The 13,560-nt window shown below is 45.8% G+C and overlaps 1 protein-coding gene and 1 long non-coding RNA gene across 31 annotated transcripts in view; one reads left to right on the forward strand and one right to left on the reverse strand.

The window, feature by feature from the left end:
* rims2a (regulating synaptic membrane exocytosis 2a) overlaps positions 1-13,560 on the forward strand; it is a 1,580,193-nt gene that overhangs the window by 715,579 nt on the left and 851,054 nt on the right. The gene's annotated exons all lie outside the window — the stretch shown is intronic.
* Positions 4,500-13,560, reverse strand: part of LOC140385256 (uncharacterized) — a 29,757-nt gene continuing 20,696 nt past the window's right edge. Inside the window, exon 2 of the long non-coding RNA XR_011933322.1 lies at positions 4,500-4,603. This is a non-coding gene — a long non-coding RNA (uncharacterized lncRNA). The remainder of the gene's footprint in view (positions 4,604-13,560) is intronic.

Genomic DNA, 13,560 nt, shown 5'->3' on the forward strand with positions numbered 1-13,560 from the left:
CAGGGGATTAGTGTGGATTTTCTTCTACATTCCTCTGTATTCTCAGTTTATTTTATAACAAGCAAAAACAGCTTAGAACCAACAAGGAACTGTTTAAATTCAACACTGTCAGCCATATGTGGTTCCCTGCCAATTTTTTCTTTGCACAGAACCATCCTCCCATAAAACAAACTACTGGTTCACTCGAAGTTGAGTTCAGAGACCTGCAGGGACAGGTTGATGGGAGATTGGAGGTTTGTGGGATTCGAGGTTTTCAGTGCTGGGGGATATGGATGGAGTGTTGAAGATCAGTTGAAGATGGCATGGGGCTGGGTGGGAGCGAAATCAGAGGCCTTAAGAGGTTGGAAGCCAGAGGTTGCTGAAGGGGGGGGTCTGTGGTGGGGGAGGTCAGGGTACTGTGGGATCAGAAGTTGGGGTGGGAGAGAGGTGGATTGGAGGTCAGAGGTTGTTGGTGTGGATGGAGCGGTGGAGGCTGGGTGAGGACATGTGGGAGTTCAGGGAGTTGGGCTAGGAGTAATCGTGAGGAGGTTTCGAGGGTTGAGGTATGTCCAGTTGCCGGGGATGGGGTGGGCGGGGGAGGGAGGAGGTGATTTATATAGGATTAATAGAGAGAGGAGACAGACACAAAAAAAATGTCTTAATATCTCCAACACCAATTAAATTCTGAAAGTTTGAGACTGACATTAAATTCTCCCTGCCAAGTAGATTGTTTGATGGTAATTATGATGACTCATCACATTGTTAAAAATGCGCTTACATCTGAATGCACCAGCTATAAGCTTTTACAGCATGCTTAATAGATACTAATGGATAAGTAAGGACATCTTGTGACATAGTAAATAGTGTCCCTGCCTCTGAGCCAGAAACACTTGGTTCAAAACTCACTCCAGGGCCTGATAGCCAAGGACGGTACATTCATGATGTGGCTGCCACGAGTGTATCTTTCCAAAATACACCAGTGGCAGGCAGTAAGGGCAGGGGATGTTCCTGGTCAGCCATATGATGTAAACGAAATTGGAGCCTCTACCATATTCATAGCTCCAACACTACAACATGAGTGTAAAGGTGCACGTTTCTACCACAACCCAGGCTCCTGGGGGGCTCAGGTTGGCTCAGTTGGCCAGATGATGGTTGTGGATGCCTGCTTCCGCCGCTGCCCATGATGGGAGGTCATGGCATTGTGGGTCAAACCTGCCTTCAGGCACAGAACTGAAGAAATGGGCAAGTCCAATAACTTCACTCTCTTGCATGGATCTTAATTCACAATTCATCTCTGAGATTCTGTGAAGGAATCCGACTGCAACTTATTGATTTCTGTGTTTTACTGTGGACTTGAGTTCGCCAGAAATTGTTGTCCGATTTGCTTCACTATAACAATAAGCGCTGATACACACACTGATACACACACATCTCAATGCAAAGTCCAGGCCACTGTATCCGTATTATCCTTTTAGTGACCTCAGAATGTTCCGAAGTGCATCATTTAAAACATTTTTGAATTACAGTCCCTGTGGTTTTGTGGGCAAATGTGATAGCCGATTTACAGACTGCAAGTTTCCACAGACAACAGTGAAATAAATGACGGTGGCAGGTGTTCTTGGTGATTGGGAGATAAAAGGCTGGATTTTCATGTTCAGAGGAGGCAAGCAGGAGTTGGCAGATTTGCCAGCTCGGCACGCCTGCCTCAGGAGAAAGTGACCGAAAGGCACGATTTACATTCCGGAGGGTGGCTGAAGCCCGTTGGCCAGGTTACCCTCTCCCCATGTGTGCTGTACCCACCTGTGCGCACTCCGGCGGATTTTGCTCACCAGGTGCCTGTAATGAGGGAGCTGTCGTAATTCACGTGAATGGGCAATCCAGCGGGAGGAGGGACTATCAGGCATAAAGGCCTGATAATGATATTTAAATCTATTCAAAACTATTCATGTTGGGGTGAAAGTGCGATGCTTGGCTCGTATCTCCCGAAAACTGGGCTGGAAAATCCATACCCCTCCCCACCCCTTCACTACCGCCCCCATGTGTGCAAACCTCTGGAGGAGGTGTTAAACCCACAAACTTCTGACTCAGACCAGAGTTCTATCACTAAACAGGTTAACAATTAGAATCATAGAATCTACGGTGCTGAAGGAGGCCATTCGGCCCATTGAGTCTGCACTGGCCCTTGGAAAGAGAACCCTACTCAAGCCCACGCCTCCACCCTATCCCTGTAATCCAGTAACCCCACTTAACCTTTTTGGACACTAAGGACAATTTAGCATGGCCATTCCACCTAACACGCACATCTTTGGACTGTGGGAGGAAACCGGAGCAGACACGGGGAGAATGTGCAGACTCACACAGGCAGTGACCCAAACCGGGAATCGAACCTGGGACCCTGGCGCTGTGAAGCAACTGTGCTATCGCGCTGCCCCCTTTTTCTTTCGTTTCACACAATTAAATAGTGTTTTACATTGTAATTACTGAACTAACTGTAATTACTGAACTAACTTCTTTATCTGAAGAATATCCTTTGTCCGAAACTTCCTGTTTCGAATGCATCAGGAGATCCATTCAAATATAATTGGACCCCTTTCTGAAAATAGAAGATAAAGTGTACATTTCACCTCTTCTGCTATTATACCTAAAACCTGATGATAATTCATTTAACTGTGCCAGCAATCCAACTTCTAGTTGTTGTGCAGGTTCAGTCGGCAGTTAGGAAGGCAAATGCAATGTTAGCATTCATGTCGAGAGGGCTAAAATACAAGAGCAGGGATGTACTTCTGAGGCTGTATAAGGCTCTTGTCAGACCCCATTTGGAGTATTGTGAGCAGTTTTGGGTCTCGTATTTAAGGAAGGATGTGCTGGTCTTGGAAAGGGTCCAGCAGAGGTTCACAAGAATGATCCCTGGAATTAAGAGCTTGTCGTATGAGGAATGTTGAGGACTCTGGGTCTGTACTCATTGGAGTATAGAAGGATGATTTTGTTGAAGCTTACAGGATACTGTGAGGCCTGGTTAGAGTGGACGTGGAGAGGATGTTTCCACTAGTAGGAAAAGCTACAACCAGAGGACACAATCTGAGACTAAAGGGACGATCCTTCAAAACAGGGATGAGGAGGAATGTCTTTAGCCAGAGGATGGTAAATCTGTGGAACTCTTTGTCGCAGAAGGCTGAGGAGGCCAAATCACTGAGTGTCTTTAAGACGGAGATAGATAGGTTCTTGATTATTAAGAGGATCATGGGTTATGGGGAGAAGGCAGGAAAATGGGGATGAGCAAAATATCAGCCATGATTGAATGGCGGAGCAGACTCGATGCGCCGAGTGACCTAATTCTGCTCCTTCATCTTATGGTCTTATGATTCACCTCTCTCAGATCTTCCAACTGGAGAAATGTTTGTTGGAGGCGAAGACCCAACTGGGTATAAAAAGCATGAGATGAAAACAAATCAGCCAGGGATTCGTAGACTTTGTTATCTCTAGGAACTTTGGAATCTAAATGATTTCAGATACAATCATTGCCCACTTCCATTTCTCACTTTGAATTAAAAGTTAGTTCAGCAGTTGCAAAGCTTTGAAACTTTCCCTTGTTTGGCAAACCCATCCACAACCTTTCTCATATGGTGACTGGTGAATTGGCGCTCTGTATCTTGCCTCTATTTGAATTGAAGACTCTCTGACTCATCTGTTCTGTCAGTGCTAATGAAGTGGTATCATTTATTAATTGAGTGGTTGGTAAAGTAACTGCGGATATAGAAACACTTGCACTTATAGTATTGCCAGTGAAATCATATGACTTATAAATGGACAGAATAGATTTTATGATGGAAGTGTGTCAGAAAGGGACAGATAAATTGGTTGTGTTTGTCATTTAAATTAAATAAAAAAACACTTGGTGTCGATTCCGGACTTGTCAGCTGCACATGCATGGGGCTCGAGTTTGTTTCAGCTCATCCAGCGAGATCCAGATCGCGACGTCTCGCGGAATTTCGCTAAATCTCGCAAGGTGTTTTGAGCGTTGCAAATCTCGAGAGAGAGAGAGAGAGAGAGAGACGCCTCTTGCAAGATTCAACATTCTCATCGCATCGACATGTCAGAAGTGACGAAGCCATTAAATCGCAGCCTATATGTAAAATACTTCTATTCCCACTGCGTTTCTGGAAATTTTACCAACAATATATATTCTAATTAGTTAACTGTGCAAAGGAGGAGGCCACAGGGACTGATGTTTTTTAAAATAAATTTAGAGTACCCAACACTTTTTTTTCAATTAAGGGGCAATTTAGTGTGGCCACTGCACCTACCCTGCACATCTTTTTGGGTTGTGGGGTTGAGACACACGCAGACATGGGGGGAATGTGCAAACTCCACACAATCAGAGACCCGGGGCCGGGATCGAACCCGGGTCCTCGACACCATGAGGGGACTGATGTTTTATGATATGTGATACTCGAAGTATAAAATTCTTGCAGAATATCAACGCAAATTCTTCATTCAGACAGAATATAAATACAATAATATACAGTGGAGTAAAGTATTTTATTTGCCTTATAAACAAGTAGCCTCCATCGTAATGTGACTGTTCTTTGGGATGTAGACTTTATCCCTTCTCCCTGTAGTTCAGCTGAAAAATAAGACACATTTGGCCTGTGAATGCATTTTGTTGTTTCTTCTGCTTGTCATCAACTTGAGGACTATTTCATCCTGTTGAGTTATAGAATTTACATAGAATTTACAGTGCAGAAGGAGTTGTTTTGGTATCCTTCCCCTCACCACCTGTCTGAGGCACTAGGGCCGGGATTCTCCGGCGCGGGCTCGGAGAAACCCACCCTAGGTTGTTCACGTAAAAGCAAAATACTGTAGATGTTGGAAATCTGAAATAAAAATGGAAAAAACTGTATAAACCCAGCAGGTCTGGCAGCATTGGTGGAGAGAGAAACAGAGTTAATGGGTGGGATTCTCCACTTGCCGATGCCAAAATCGCATTCGGTGATCGGACGGAGCGTCCCTTTTGATGCCGTAATCAAGGGCAGCACCTGTTTTTGGATGCTCCGCCCCCTCCAAAATGGCATCATCAGTGAGTACGCCGCACACCATTGGGCCGGCCTCACAACGACACCTGAAGGCCCTCCCCCGATGCCCCGCCCCCCATGGGCCGACTTCCCGAAGGCATGGATCACCTGTGCTCTGTGTTTTCGTCAACCTCGCGTGGTGGATGCGGACTATGTCCAGGGCCGCCACAGTTGGGGGGGGGGGGGGGGGGGGGGCGGGAGCCATTCCGCTGGCTGGGGGAGCTTTGGCGGAGGGACTAATGGGGGTGGTCCAGGGGTGGCGAAGGGGGTTACAGGGGGACACTATCTGGCAGCCGGGTACGCAGACACGGACCCGGCAATTCTCCGGCCGTTTCTGTTGGGAATGGTGGGGGTTTTACATGGCGCGGCTGCTACCCCCCCCCCCCCCCCAAGGGCGGAGCATCGGTGCGGGGGCGGCACCAACTTTTTCATCGGAAGACTAGACACATTTTCCGAACATAGCCTCAAAATCGGAGAATCCAGCCCAATGTTTCATGTCCATACGACTTCTTCAGAGCTCGCTCTGGTGTCAACAAGTCGTTGACATCCTTTACTTGGCTTACCCGGACAGAATCTAGAACCCTTGATCCCATGGACATGAAATCATCTTCTAAGCTGTTTCTTCTACCATTGTAATATTTTAACCATAACTTGCACTTCTACAACTAACAAGAAATAATTTGCATTCATGTAGTTCTTTGTCACACACAGAGGAATGTCATATAAGTATATTAAGCAATTCTTTTCAATAGTATCACCAACTGTAATTCTATAAATCTTTGCCTCGATTTCTTTTTAATCCTGTTTAAAAAGGTGAATTTTCTTCAACTAAAATTTAAAATCAAAGGACTAATCGAATAATAATGTGTTGTTCAGGGAAGGAAGCTAAGTTTAATGTTCTTGGGTGGACCTTATTGTCTGGGATTTGCATTCCCTTATTTTTTTTAGTACAAGCAGATTCTCTTGTTTATGTAATGGTTACAAGTAGGTTTCCATGGTGGGTTGGTGGATGCAATCTTTTGCTTATTTGTATTTGATATTGTGTTGAGCTGTCAGTAATCGCTTATGTTCCTTTTTCATGGTATCATCCTGTTAATCACCCCTATTAGGTATGATCTCCAAATCACTGACCAATGATGAGAAACCAGTTTAATGAATGACAGAAAGTGAATTCTATAGGAGATGGGGATGTTAAAAAAACATTTTTGAGTAGAAAGAGGATAAATAGCAGGGAAGACAAAAGCAAAAAGCATTTAAGAAGTGCTTCAGACGGGAGTCGGGAGTAGAGCGGGTCAGACCAATAGCCTCTGTTTTGTAAACATTTTATGTTTTCTAAATGACAAAAATAGACTTCAGATGGAAATTTTTGAGTTAAACTTATCTGAATGGAATGTAAAGGCAAGAAAACTCGAAGATTGGTTACATCCTCGGACTGTGGAGCCTCTGAACATGACTCTGTAATGATGCTTTAATTGTGGAAAACTGAAGCTTTTCAAGCATCAAGGGAACAGGGTGAAGTAAACAGGGGTGCGCACCGTGTTTACAAAATTGACCATTTAGTATTTTGTAAGGGGCCTTTCTGTTGATCCCATTATTTCCCATTTCTTTTACTTCGTGGTTATCATTTTGATCCGTGGATATTTAATGGACCTTTAAGTCGAACAGAGGAAGTGAGGAACTCAAAAGTTGCAAAATGATACACTGTGCTAGGAGGTTTAGCTTCTGAACAGAAAAACTCACTTTATAGCACTCGAGAGATCGGAGGGATTTGGTTTGATTGGCTAGCTGGTGGCCAATGAATTGGCCAAAGGCTGTATTCTGCCCGATGTCAGGCGGTGATTGGGTCCTACCCGAGTGGGATGGTTTTTAGATCATGCAGGAAGTGACAGTCAGATCCTGGATGCTGGGAGGAGTGACTGCCTGTCTGTGTGTGTGTGTGTCGCTCTCTCTCTCTCTCTCTCTCGAATCTAGAGAAAAAAAAATTATGGACTGAAAACAAAAAAGGTCCAATTGAAGGCTTATATTGAAGAAAGGTGTGCTGGAAGATTATCCATCTGAAACAAAGACTATCCTTTTACTTTCATCATTATTTTACACCCATCTGTGTTTGTCTGAATTGTGTGTGTGTATAGAGGGTGAGGCGAGTTAAAATGGGGGCTTAGGAATTAAGTAATAATTAACCTGTTGTATTTGCTGAATATTTAATTATACTTATTATTGTTAATAAAAATTAATTGTTTAAATTTACAAATCTGGCGACTATAGTTACTGTGAAGCCATAGACCCAAAACTTTGGGTATTTTCTGAGAATTGTTTGTTAATTTCAATTGTGTTGCGACTCTGCGTCAAGTGGGGCTGGAATTGATCGTGCACCAACCTGAGGCTGTCATAACAATTTCAGCGAGAGGCATTAGTATTGTCCAAGTTAAAGATGGAGGATGCCATCTTTGTCATACTGGTTGAATATGGCATTTCAGGCAGTATTCTACCAGAATTCTCATAGCGTATGCGTATTTTGCAAGAGTGGAAAAGTTACTGGTTTGAGTAATAAAGACACTGGGTGGGACCTTACAGCCTTTCCCGCTGGTGGGATCTTCTGGTCCCGCCAAATGTGACCCCTGTGGCAGGCTCCCCCGTCAGCGGAACGGGCGAGCCATGAACAACGCCATAGATGACGGCGGACCAGAACATGCCGCTGGCGACCAATGACGAGCACCTCCGCCACAGGAAAACACACCATGAGGGACCCAGAGAAATCCCATCCACTATAGGGTCAGGGAAGTCTTGTTGAGTTGCTACAGTACATCGTGTTCTTGGGGATGGTACGCACTGCTGCCACTGTGCATCAGTGGTGGAGGGAGTGAATGTTTAAGGTGGTGGATGGGGTACCAATCAGGCTAGCTGATTTGTCCTGGATGATGTTGAGCTTCTTGAACATCTTTGGAGCTGCAATCATCCAGGCAAGTGTAAACTATTCCATCACACTCCAGACTTGTGCCTTTTAAATGGTGGTCTGGCTTTGGGCAGAGGGGAGGTGAGTAACTCGCTGCAAAATTCTCAGCCTCTGACTTGCCCTTGTAACCACAGTATTTATGTGGTTATTCCAGTTCAGTTTCTGGTCAATGGTAACCTTCAAGAATGTTGATAATGAGGATTCAGTGTGGTAGTGTTTTGGGGAGATGGTGAGATTGTCTCTTGTTGGAGATGGTGGTTTCCTGGCACTTGTGTGGTGTGAATATTATTTGCCACTTATCAGCCCAAGCCTGACATTGTCCAAGTACTGTTGCATATGGACATGCTCTGCTTCATTAACAAGGGGCCACAAATAGTGTTGAATATTGTGCAATCATCAGTGAACTTCCCCACTTCTGACCTTATTAAAGGAAGGTCATTGATAAAGCAGCTGAATAAGTTTGGGCTTAGGGCACTGTTCCGAGGAACTTCTGCAGAGATGTCCAGGGACTGAGATGATTGAGTCCAACAGTCACAATCATTTTCCTTTGTGCAAGGTATGACCCCCAACTAGTAGAGAAATGTTCCCCTAATTTCCATTTACTCCAGTTTTGCTAGGACACTGTGATGCCACACTCATTCAAATACTGCCTGGATGTCAGGGGCAGTCACTGTCACCTCATGGCCGTTGCTAGATGCCAAACCATGCAACTGGTTACCATTGTCATTGAGTTGTAACTCCAGTCTGTATGTTGACTATTAATGTCACCAACATTGGTGGTATTCAAAAATATTTTCTCAATTTCGCTTGATGGTTCACAAATATTTGCAATGTGGAAACTGCCAACTAGTATGGCATCACAATGATCAGTGCTTAAAAGATCTGTTGCATCTAAGATATTCTTTTGTATGTAGGTAGCTCAACCATGCTTTGATACAAAGTGCAACCTTTCTATATTGAAGTGTTAAGCTTCATCTGTTGCAACATGAGGTTCATCAAAGCCCATTAAGGCAAATTTGTGATAAATAGTGAATATTGTTGATTGAATGCTTTACTGTAGATCATTTGAAATTAAATGTGTGTTGTACTTGTTTTTATATCAGGTTTAAAAGCCAAGACAGTACCAGTGTTGAACAAAAAAGTACTTAGGGGTTGAATAGATACAAGGAAATTGTGCATCTAATGCAGATTTTTGTGTGAAATGTAACCAAGATGTTATGCGCCATTCATGAAATGTGTATAGTGTAAGGAACTTGTTGAATCCTTGTCTTAGGGCAGCATGGTGGGGCAGTGGCTAGCACTGCTGCCTCATGGCGCCGAGGACCCGGGTTCGATCCTGGCCCCGGGTCACTGTCTGTTTGGAGTTTGCACATCCTCCCTGTGTCTGCGTGAGTCTCACCCCCACAGCCCAAAAAGATGTGCATGGTAGGTGAATTGGCTACACTAAATTTCCCCTTAATTGGAAGAAAAGAATTGGGTACACTAAATAAAAAACAAAATCCTGACCTGTTCCGTGATGGATGTCATTTTGATGGACTTGGCTAGCAACCAATCAACTCCATTGCAATCCTGGGGCTAAGCAGATCCTCAATGCGGATTGGTGTGTTTTTTATTCTGGAATGTCATGCTGGGTGATTCTCTGTATGTTTGGTTTCAGTTTTGTTCGGAACTGCAGAGCTAACCAGAATCCTTTTGAATCTCCCTGGAGAGGGGAATTCTCTCTGAGATCTTAGCCAGAACTCCCTTCAGGTAAAGAGAGCAGTTTGTGAGTATTCAAAGCCTGAAGATAGAGCTGAGGAGGGGGAGCTTAGTGGATTCCTCTCCTAATAAAGTTACTAGACCACTTGAAGGCCTTGTGAAAATGCTGCTCTAATGGTCTGTTTAACTGAGACAAGCTGTTGGTGAGTCTGCTGAAGCTGACCATATATCAATGTTATGGGCCAGGGTTTAGAGAACCTCAAAGTATATCATGGAGTTCACCTGACCTACAACTGTTTATAAATTTTGGTTATGAGGAGCACAAGGGCCTACTTTCCAGGTTGTATTCAACAGTAGGCCTTAAGCACTTTAAATCAAAAACAAAGTTTATTCTACAAATTCAGTTAACATTTTATAAACACACACAGTAAGTATTTTATCAACGACAAACATAAAGACCCCACACAGCTACAGTACTCTATATATAACCCTTAATAACTTTCCTTTACTGTTTCACTCAAGTGACAACATCCATAAGCCAGACAAAAACCCTTTTACCCAAAACAGTAGGTTTGAATTCCTTCCAGAACACAGTTATTACAAACAAAGAACAAAGAAATGTACAGCACAGGAACAGGCCCTTCGGCCCTCCAAGCCCGTGCCGACCATGCTGCCCGACTAAACTACAATCTTCTACACTTCCTGGGTCCGTATCCTTCTATTCCCATCCTATTCATATATTTGTCAAGATGCCCCTTAAATGTCCCTATCGTCCCTGCTTCCACTACCTCCTCCGGTAGCGAGTTCCAGGCACCCACTACCCTCTGCGTAAAAGGGAACTTTAACTTTCTGGGCAAAATTCTCCATTTGGGAAACTATGGGCGCGCTCCAACAGCTACACTGTGCTAGAAAAGCAGCTCGCTGCAAAGCAGCATGGCCGATGAAAGCCTGGAAATACCGCTTCCGGGATCTACTCAGCTTGCCATGCCTCGCGAAACCCAACACGAGACGTTGTAATGTAAATCCTGCCCACCATGGGCTGGCTCATTTTTTGGCAAATCTGCATATTAGAGCGAGGGAGTAAGCTTCACTCTAATGTGCAGATTCCGTAAGTATCTGATGCTTTGGGATTTAACCCCTTCACCTCCGAGACCTGGGCCAAGGGCCATTCAGCACTGGTCCCCACAAACAGGGACCAGATGGAATGGCACTTGTGGGTCTCCCAGAGGATTGGAGGCCCCCAGCTGGGTGTCAGTCTGGCACTGCCAAGATGACCGGGCAGCATGCCAGCTGGCATGGGCACTGCCAGGTGCCAGGCTTGCACTGGCAAGGTGCTAGGATTGCACTGGCAAGGTGCCCAGTGGCACTACCAGCTGGCATGGGCACTGCCAGGTTGGCACTGTCAAGCTGGCATTTTGTGCACATGCATGATCGGGCTGGGGTCTCTTTTTTTGGGGGGGGGGTCGTGACTGGGGTTTCTTTTCGGGGTCTTCCTGACTGGGATCTCTTTTCTGGGCAATCTGTGAGGGGTCTTTTTATTTAGGAGGTCTCTGATGGTGTCTCCTTATTTAGGGGGTATCTTTATTTATGAAGGAGCCGTGCTCCAAAAGCTAGTGATTCCAAACAAACCTGTTGCACTTTAACCTGGTGTTGTAAGACTATTAATGTTTTAGCTATAGGGCAGGATGAAATGTCAGGGCTGATGTTTTCCGTGTTCTGCTGTCAGGTGTTTGAATGTGCTGCCCAGGCACAGTTTGCCACATTCTTTCATCACATTTAATTTGTACAGGTCTGTAACTTCCTGAGACAGTTCCACAGCAGCTGCTCGCCTTGAAGGAGCTCGCTAGAAGCGCTAGCCCACACCCTGCCCTCAGCATGGCTGAGCCTTTCTCTGTGTGCATTTCGTATTGGCTGCCCATTAATTGACCAGCCAGTGTGAAATCGCGTTTCGGGGCCGATTGGTGTCTGCTTCTGAGCCCAAAGAGTGCGTGCGCCCAATAGATGCAATACTCAGGCCTATTGCTGGGATTTTGCACCTGTGTTCGGCACGAGTGCAAACGGTGATGTGGATACAAAATCTCGGGAGACTCGGAAATGGAGAATCTCACCGATGAGATCTAATTTTACCATTCTCCCCGCTCCCCACCACCGATGTAATGAGGTTCCCACTCAGGAAAGTCGAGCATTTAATTTCAATAAATTACAATATAATTAAAGGGTTTCACCACCATATCCACCCCCTCCACAGTACCAGGGGACAGTGCCTGGGCCCCTCAGGGTAATTCCAATAAGCATTCCCCTTGTACGTGGTGGTGGTGGGGGTGGGGGGGGGGTTCCCTTGTGTGTGTTGGGGAGGTTTTCCCTTATCCATGGTGGGGAGGAGGGGTTTTCCCGTATGCATGTTAGCAGGGGTTCCCCTTTTCCATGGCGATGGGAGGAAGATTGCCCTTGTGCATGTTTGGGGAAGGGGGAGGAAGTACTTTTTAATATTGTCCTTATTGTCAGCTCTATTAGGCCCCCCACCCAGCATGACAGCATGGGCAACGCCGGGAGATTTCTTCTGCACAAAGTGCAGCAAAATGTGACGAGAAATGCAGCCTCCTAGCTGCACGTCAGATTTCTCCCCTCAGCCAGCACACTGTGCAACTAATGGAAAATTATGGGCTGGATTCTCCCAAAGTGGGACTATGTCCCCACGTCGGCGTAAAAATAGTGGAGTTTTACTCCAAAAATTCCAAGAAACAAGTTGAGCTAATTCAATGCCCTGCAGGGGGCTTGCAGGGTCCCAGAGTAAATCTTGCAACTTTAGCTGCGGATATGGGCCCCCGCACCTTCGGTTTGGTGTCCACGCATGCGTACGGCGGCGGCCTCCAGCGAGCTCCATGGCGGACTCGAAAAGCCAGACGGAAAAATGAGACCCCCCCCCCCGATCGGCCGAACGCCCGAGCATCAAACCGCGCGGATCTAACCCACAGCCACCGATAAGGCCGTGCCCCCGACCAGGGCGGCCGCGGACTGAGTCCGCTGCCGCCATGCCAGCATCCCGACCAGTAACAGCAGGTTAGTTCTACGCTGTCAGGAACTCGGCCAGTCAGGAGCAGAGGTTTGCTGGGCGTGCCTCTGTCAATGGATCTCCAGCCGCGTGGCGTACTCCGTGGTGATGCCGATTTTCGGGTCCCGGAGAATCGCCGAACTGGCACCGGGCCCGATTATGGCATGAAAGTGGATTCTCCACCCCCGCTCGAACGCGATTTCGGCGCAGGGCTACGGAGAATCCAGCCGTATGTCTCTGGTCAAAATCTATTGGTCACCTTGGGAAATAGATGATGGCTATTAGCACATCCTCGGGTATGGCAAGTTTTGATGGCTCCCTCTTCGTTACAAGGTCCAGGCTGGGGAGACGGACTATCTGTTGTTCCCTTGTCACATTAATTGTAACGGGTTCACACTGTGATGGTTGTGAGATTCCAGAAGGATGAGGGTTGACCATTGCCCAGCAATTACTGTTGGAATTTTCCAGAACTGTAGCCAACTTGCAAATCTTGTGACATTTAGGAGGTTTGTTTTTGGTCCAGCAAAATCTGCTTTTAAATGAACAGAAAGTAAGAGTTAATTTAAACAGTTAATGATCTTTTTTATGTCTTATTGGCATGACAACTGGGTCATAAGACATGAAAATGAAAATTGCTGATTGTCACAAGTAGGCTTCAAATGAAGTTACTGTGAAAAGCCCCTAGTCGCCACATTCCGGCGCCTGTTCGGGGAGGCTGGTATGGGAATTGAACCGTGCTGCTGGCCTGCCTTGGTCTGCTTTCAAAGCCAGCGATTTAGCCCAGTGTGCTAAACCAGCCCATGGTG

This window comes from Scyliorhinus torazame, chromosome 11 (assembly GCF_047496885.1).
Source record: "Scyliorhinus torazame isolate Kashiwa2021f chromosome 11, sScyTor2.1, whole genome shotgun sequence".
Lineage (NCBI taxonomy): Eukaryota > Metazoa > Chordata > Chondrichthyes > Carcharhiniformes > Scyliorhinidae > Scyliorhinus > Scyliorhinus torazame.